The sequence below is a fragment of the Amphiura filiformis genome, chromosome 15 (genome assembly GCF_039555335.1).
Source record: "Amphiura filiformis chromosome 15, Afil_fr2py, whole genome shotgun sequence".
Classification (NCBI taxonomy): Eukaryota; Metazoa; Echinodermata; class Ophiuroidea; order Amphilepidida; family Amphiuridae; genus Amphiura; species Amphiura filiformis.
The window spans coordinates 35,284,136-35,292,722 of NC_092642.1; positions in this window are offsets into that span (position 1 = coordinate 35,284,136).

Here is an 8,587-nt window from a genome sequence, read left to right on the forward strand (position 1 = left end):
ACTGAGTAAGGGGCAAATTACAAAATTCCCCGTTAACTCGGTCCCATTTGTGACTTTACCATGACATGTACAAAAAGTGGTCAAAGGTGCAATTTTGATGCTAAAAATGGTCCAAAAACAGGTTTTTTGGTCTAACACAGGGATATCAAAAATGAGAATTTGAATTTTGGACACGTTTGTCCCAATATTTCAAGCCAGAATGTGCAACTGTACTACCTTATGACCATGAGTGCGTCAGCTTTGAGTTGACACTAGTATAATACGCGTCTCAGGCTTTGAGATTTTTTTTCATTCAGAGATCTACCAATCCCAAACTACACTATTTCCCCCACATGTCATTTTGTTTGCACTTTTAAAATATCTACTAACCCTTTTAGACAATATTTCTAAAAAGAAAATGGTTTTAGAGTAGGGTGCCTATTTCTCTGATCTATCAACTATTTTCTAAGCTACTTCAGAAAATATGTCAGATTTTTTTTGTAGTTGACAGATCTCTTAGCTTTTAAGCAGTAACTGTTCCACACACCAACTAATTTCACACACCAGGCCTAGACCAAAAAAAGTTTGTATTGCCTTTAAAGCTCCAAAGTCAGGGTTGGTCGGTTGGTTTACTTAAATAAAAATTCCCTTTAAAAGGGAAAGACAGCCTCAATGTAGAAGAGGTCTTGTAATTAGTTTTGGTCAATGTGAAAGGCATTTTTAGGATCACGCTTACATCTACATGACAGTCCACCAAACCATCAACGATGAGAACATGCACACTGAAACAGCAGAAAACATTAATTCCTAATCTCATGTCAACTCTTTTAATTCATTACTCCAAATTGTTCTGGTCTGTTTTTTTTTTTGTTGTTGTTGTTGTTGTTGTTGTTTTGTTTTTTGTCTTTTCAGCTTTTTACCCACGATATCTCAATTTCCAATTTAGTAATACCAGAACTTACGAACTCAATATCTTCGCTTAGGAATGTCCGATTTCACTGCTTTCGATATACCACTTCACAAATACACTGCCGGTTTGAGTTAACTTACATGTACATTTTATTTTAAAATAACTTAATTAATTCGCAAAAATGTATAGTTTAAGCCTACTATATTATAATAGATAGTGGCCAGCACATTTATAAAGGACTGGTTACTCACTACAATCTTCGCTCTTAAACTGTGTTTTTCTGAATGTGCTGATCATGTTGATTGCTAGTCGGAAACTCCTGCGAAGCTATATGGACATGGCATCTTACATACTCCATTCTATAACAGTCTGCCTATAGTGCCTTGTGTGTTTTCTCTTCAATCATTTTGTTGAATGTAATTTTATGAATCAAATAGTTATGTGTCATTTTATTTATAATAAAGAAGTTATTAAATTAATAAAGTAAGACAATTTATTTATCTATAAGTGCATGTCAAATGGGGTACATTGTTCAATACTATAGGCCTACATGCATAAATTATGCCCATATTATAGCTAGGCCCTAAAAACTTTATTTTGCATCGGATTTTTCCCGTTGAAAAGACAAAACTGATGTTTATGATAGCAACCATTTCATCAATAACATTTTGAGTCATTTGTATCCATAAAACGACACAGGATATGATAGATAACTACTTTCACATCAATATGGTCCATATGATCACAGATTGTTGAGAATCTGTGATATGATCCAGGATATGATGAAGATTTTGATTCTATAGATCTGTTATCAACATGATATCACGCTGTTCAGTGGTCAAGGAGTAAGGACCCTGGTCAAGGACACTGATATGACATCATAGGTGATGTCAGATTTTCTTCTGCTGACCATATGATGCTATATATTAACTATTATTGTTACATTTAGGCCTATACCTGACTTTTAAAGTCATAATTAGTTCAAACATAACTTTGGTAATACTCACTCGTTTTCGTTCGTTGAAACGGCAAAACATACTTACTTTTCCTTACAAATCGAATTAAAATATTTTTAAAAAAATTCAACCACAAAAAGTTTTAAACAAAAGTCATTCCAATACCAATAAAAAATAATCTCTTGAGCAAACTGACCCCATCCCAGAAATAGGTACCAGCCCGATGGGCTGGCGAAAAACAACATTTTGCCACAATATCAAAAAACACAAGTACAATATTAAAAAAACACAAGCTCACCATGATGATGGTAAAATAATTTAATAGGTTTGTCAGGCTTGTTTTTTCACACATTAGAGTCAGTTTGCATTATAAACAGGCAAACATTTTTTTACCAAATATATTAAAAAAAATATGAAAAAACACCCCAAAACTGTTTTTTTTCCTTCAAAATGTTGGGTTGGTCGAAAAGGGCAATGCAATGTCTTTTTGGGTTTTGGCATAGTACATTCCATTGGACTATTCCATATAAAATCTGTACACTATAGGAAGAATTTACTGCCATCTCTATTCCGGTTGCACCTTAAGGGAAGGGGTATGAACGTTTGGACAGTATTTATTGTGGGACATTAGAGCACATCAGACATATCGAATTGCATTCTGAATACGAAGAATGGCCTTCTGATATCAAATAATTTTGATTTTTCGCAATTCGCAATGTAATACACATTTGATGGCAAATCATTAAAATTGATATTTTGATATTTAACAGTACTCGAAGTAAACTTTATAAATCTGATGATTTCTACCTAAAGTGTATGTAGGTGGGATGAAAAGCCGACGATCAATTGAAAATTTTGACCTTTCGTATTGAAGATATGGATTTTTCCCCAAAACACCAAAAAAAATTAGGTCTTTTTGGGAAAAAATCCATATCTTCAATATGAAAGGTCAAATTTTCAATTGATCGTCGGCTTTTCCTCCCAGCTACATACACTTTAAGACTATATCATTAAATTTATAAAATTTACTTCGAGGACTGTTATATCTCAAAATGTGAAAAATATCAAGTTTTAATAATTTGTCATAAAATTTGTATTATATCGTGAATTTCATAAATTATTTGATATCAGAAAGACATTCTTCGTATTCAGAATTTCAACATCCCATACGTGTAATGTACAAAACTTTCTCGGTATCAATGTTACGATTGTTTTTTTTTTTTTCCTTCACCTTTTTGTCTCTGAACCCTTAGTCACCAATACAACCATCACGTAGTGCAAAATAATGATTTGTTGAAGCTAATTTTGACATAAATGAGAATGTTGAAAAGTGCAACTTTTTCTGAAAGCAACATTTTTAGAAAACGTGATTATTTTTGGCCAAAACAAAAAGATTTTCAGACGAAAGAACGTTGGGAGGGTAGAAAAACAATTCCTTTATTCACAGGTTTTTAAATTTTTCAAATCCACGAAATGTATGTCAAGTGATGTAAAAAAAATGTTTTGTAATTTTAGGGGAGTTATTTTTTGTGAACCCTTTAGTGTAAAATACCAAATTGATGCACACACATTGTCCCAATAAAGCCCTTTTTGGAAGCTCAAAGACTACCGGGTACATGTTCAGTTTCTCTAACTAAAAAAGACAGGATACGTGTATATCTCACCGATAATACTGGGTCAAACCCAGGGGCGTAGCCAGCTTTCTTGGTCGGGGGGGCAAACTAAAATTCTGGGGGCACAGACGAAAAAAATTGCAGTTGCATCATACAATAGAGACTGTATATATATGTCTTCGAGCTTCCCGATAAAGCCCTTTTTTAGCCGGGTAATGGGCGAAAATAGTGTAAAATACCACTTTTTTCGCGCTACGCGACCACATTATTCCAATAAGGCCCTTTTCGGGAAGCTCGAAGACATATATTGTTTTACATAACTTGACATACATTTCGTGGATTTGAAAAATTTAAAAACCTGTGAATAAAGGAATTGTTTTTCTACCCTCCCAACGTTCTTTCGTCTGAAAATCTTTTTGTTTTGGCCAAAAATAATCACGTTTTCTAAAAATGATGCTTTCAGAAAAAGTTGCACTTTTCAACATTCTCATTTATGTCAAAATTAGCTTCAACAAATCATTATTTTGCACTACGTGATGGTTGTATTGGTGACTAAGGGTTCAGAGACAAAAAGGTGAAGGAAAAAAAACCAATTAAATCAATCGTAACATTGATACCGAGAAAGTTTTGTACATTACACGTATGGGATGTTGAAAAGCGCAACTTTTTTTAAAGCATCATTTTGGAAAAATGAGATTATTTTTGACCAAAACAAACAAGATTTTGAGAAGGGATAACTTTGGTAGGGTAGCAAAAAGATTCACAGGTTTTTAAATTTTTCAAATCAACAAAATGAATGTTAAGTTATGCAAAGAAATGTTTTGTAACTCCTAAATTGATTTTACCATTTTTGAAACACCGGCTCAATAAAATCTTCTAGAAAATTCCCGTACATGTTAAATAAACATTGTTTTATACTGCAAGATGATTGCATGGGTGACTGGGTAATCGTATACATAAAAATTAAAGAAAACAAAAACACCATTAAATAAATCAAAACATTGATATCGAAAATGTTTTTGTACATTAAATGTATAGGATGTGGAAAAGTGCAACTTTTTCTGAAAGCATCATTTTTGGAAAATGTGATTATTTTTGGCCAAAGCAAAAAGATTTTTTAATGAAAGAACTTTGGGAGGGTAGGAAAATGATTTCTTTATTCACAGGTTTTTAGATTTTTCAAAACAACGAAATCTATGTCAAGTTATTCAAAGAAATGTCTTGTAATTTTAGGGGGGGGAGTTATTTTTTGTGAACCCTTTATTTTGGTCCATGATTGGGGTGAATTTTGGTGGGAAATGACACCCTTGACAAAAGGGTCCTCTTTTGGGTAAAAATGTCCAAGGTTCAAATTAAAAAAGAAAGAAAATTAACAAAGGGATTACTTTTTTCGTTCATGTTAAACTATTCTAACCAACAAAATTCCATTTTTTGCATGCAAGCAATTCTTTTTGCTCTATTTTCTCATTTATTCCTCAAACTAGCTTTGTCCAAGTTTTCCCGGGAAGTTTTCCTTCCTCTCTTCATCATCACTGAACCCAATGCATGCGCGTATTTTTTTTGAGGGGCGCTAGCCCCCCGGGTTCAAAGTAGGGGGCGGCAAAAACGAAGGGGCGGCGGAAGAAGAAGGGGCGGCAAAAACAGGGGCGGCAAAACGAATTAGCAAATAAAAAAGGGCGCAAAAAATTGAAAAAGCATAAAAAAATTTGAAAAAAGGTTGCTTTTACTAGGGCGCTAGCGCCTAAAATCCTTTTTTTTTTTTTTTTTGGCTCTTCACTTTTTCAAAAGACCGTGAAAAAAATTGGGTCAACCTTTTCGGGCTGTTAAAGAAGGGGCGGCAAAATTGTTTCTTCTTCAGCCCCCCCGGGGTTGGGGCGGTCACGGTACGCCACCGACTTCAAGAAAGAAATCAGGGTCATCAGTGTTAGGGGCATAATTTAGATATTAACTAAAAGCAAAGATAACCCATTGATTTCAATTGACACAATTAATAACGACCATTGGGATCACTGAAATAGGAATGACATACCAAGGGCACAGAATTACGAATTAAAAATTTGCTCACCCCCATTGATTTTTCCACATGTTTTCATCATTGGCAAAAGAATGTGTTTCTTGGAGGAAGATAAAATCACAATCAAGAGAACGTAAAAAGTGAAACACTTTCCTTCTTTTTACATAATCTAGGATCTTGACAGACCATTAGTAGCCCAGTTCTGAACCTTTACATTGATCATTCATAACAATAGGTATATGATGGATCAGTGAAGATAAGAAGGATTATAATATATCCGTAACCTTGATATTATAGTATATCTCGAGGAAAAAGTGCAATGGACATGTTTTCATTTTATGTTTCAAATATCCCGCGCATGAAAATTGAGTATTTAACCCAAAATGGAAAATGGAAAAATTTATTGGAAATCTGTTTAACAGATTTTTTGACATCTTTTCTGCACTGTATTATACCTAAATTAAGAATTTTTTATAAATATTCAAAGAAAATATAGGTCATCCAAAAAATTGTGATTTTTACACATTTTGGGGCAAAAAAGGAAAAATAAGCAAAAATATCAAAATCTGTTTAACAGCTTCATTCATCAAGTCATAACAAACGGCCTACATGCTTAATTTGTAATAAAATATTGAAATTGTGAAAAATATAGGTATTTATTGATTTTCATGTTTTTTCTTGCAAATATGCTAATAATATGCAAATTGTGAAATTGCAAAATAAAGTTTCTACATAGCATACATCTTTCAAGTGTGATGTTCAAAATGACAGACATCAAAAGGACATTCGATGAAATGTAAAGGTGTAGTAACAATTTTGGCATGGACTGTCTGGTCAGGAAAAGTACGGTAAGTTGAGCTGTACCCGTCTGATTATATGGAAAACAACGCTAAACACCTGTATTTGGCACCATATTTTGGGTATTCGACATACAGATTGATATCTGAGAAAAAGGAGGAGGCCCTTTTTATTTTATTATTTTGAGAGGTAGGCCCCTCTAGTGATCACAAAACTCTTCTTAAATGACGTATTATGCATTTACAAAGCCGTAAAATAAGTTTCAACTTCTGAAACATCTTTTTCAACAAGTTAAAACTGAAAGATTACAAAATAAAAAGAAATTTGAAAAATGTTCAAAAAAAGAGGACGGCGCGGACGAGAAAGATGTATTTTTGTTACTCAGCCTAAATAAGAAGTTCAATTATGTGCGTGACAATCATGATCGTGTTACGAGGCAAGCTGCATCTGGCCATTGCTAGCTCTTCCACCTCTTGTTCATGGTAATGACAATAAGTCCAAATTTTCGTTTGGCTATCTATGGCGGTAAGTTGTGGAATAATATTGACTCGCCTATTAGAAATGGTCTGGAAATGCTGTTAAAGGGGCATTTCGTGATCCACAGCCTCATCCCCCCACTTTTCTCAAAAGTTGAGATTTTTATATCACTGGAAACCTCTGGCTATATAATGTTTATGTACAAAATATTTCTTGCAGATTAATTCGTTTAGCAAAGATATCGTGAAATTTGAATTTCGTTCTGGTGCACCAGAACGAAATTACAACGTATTGTCTATGGAGCAGTGTCCGGCAGTGTAATACACATAATCATGCATAACTCACAAACGCAATATCGGAATCAACTGAAATTTTGGGAATATGCTTTTTTCGTGGATATGTACTGAAAAATGTCATAAAAAGAGGATGCTAGGAACACGAAATACTCCTTTAATGTTCAGTCTCAATCGTTTAAGATAATGTATAAAAGTAGCCATTTGAAGTAGATTGTATATACCGTGATCCACAGCCTCATCCCCCCACTTTCCTCAAAAAAAGATGAGATTTTTATACCACTGGATACCTCTGGCTACATATTGTTTATGTACCAAAAATTTCTTGCAGATTAATTCGTTCAGTTAAGGGCTGGGGTATGAACGTTTGGACAGTATTTATTTTGGGACATTAGAGCACAACAGACATATCGAATTGCATTCTGAATACGAAGAATGTCCTTCTGGTATGAAATAATTTTGATTTTTTTGAAATTCGCAATTTAATACACATTTTATGGCAAATCATTAAAAATTGATATTTTTGATATTTAACAGTACTCAAAGTAAACTTTACAAATCTGATGATTTATACTTAAAGCGTATGTAGGTGGGATGAAAAGCCGACGATCAATTGAAAATTTTGACCTTTCGTATTGGAGATATGGATTTTTTCCCAAAACACCAAAAAAATAGGTCTTTTTGGGAAAAAATCCATATCTTCAATATGAAAGGTCAAAATTTTCAATTGACCGTCGGCTTTTCCTCCCAGCTACATTACACTTTAAGAATATATCATTAGATTTATATAATTTACTTCGAGGACTGTTATATATCAAAAATTTGAAAAATATTAAATTTTTATAATTTGTCATAAAATTTGTATTATATTGTGATTTTCAAAAATGAAAATTATTTGATATCAGAAAGACATGCTTCGTATTCAGAAATGCAATCGACGATAGGTCTGAGGTGCTCTCATGTCCCTCCAAAAATACTGTCGAAACGCAATAAACGCTCATTCTAGATCCCTTAAAATATCGCCAAATTTGAATTTCGTGAATTTGAACTAATGAATTGTAGAACTAACGACATTTAGATACTTGTTAAAATCATGCACATGGGAAAAAACTATAACTGTCAACTCATTACAATGGGGGCTGTCAACTTAAAGGGATCTGGAATGAGCGTTTTGACAGTATTTTTTGTGGGACATGAGAGCACATCAGACATATCAAATTGCATTCTGAATATTAAGAATGTCTTTCTGATATCAAATAATTTTCATTTTTTGAAATTCACGATATAATACAAATTTTATGATAAATTATTAAAATTTGATATTTTTCACATTTTGATATAACAGTCCTCGAAGTAAACTTTATAAATCTAATGATTTATACTTAAAGTGTATGTAGGTGGGAGGAAAAGCCGACGATTAATTGAAAATTTTGACCTTTCATATTGAAGATATGGATTTTTCCCCAAAAATACCTAATTTTTTTGGGTGTTTTGGAAAAAAAATCCATATCTTCAATACAAAAGGTGAACATTTTCAATTGATCGTT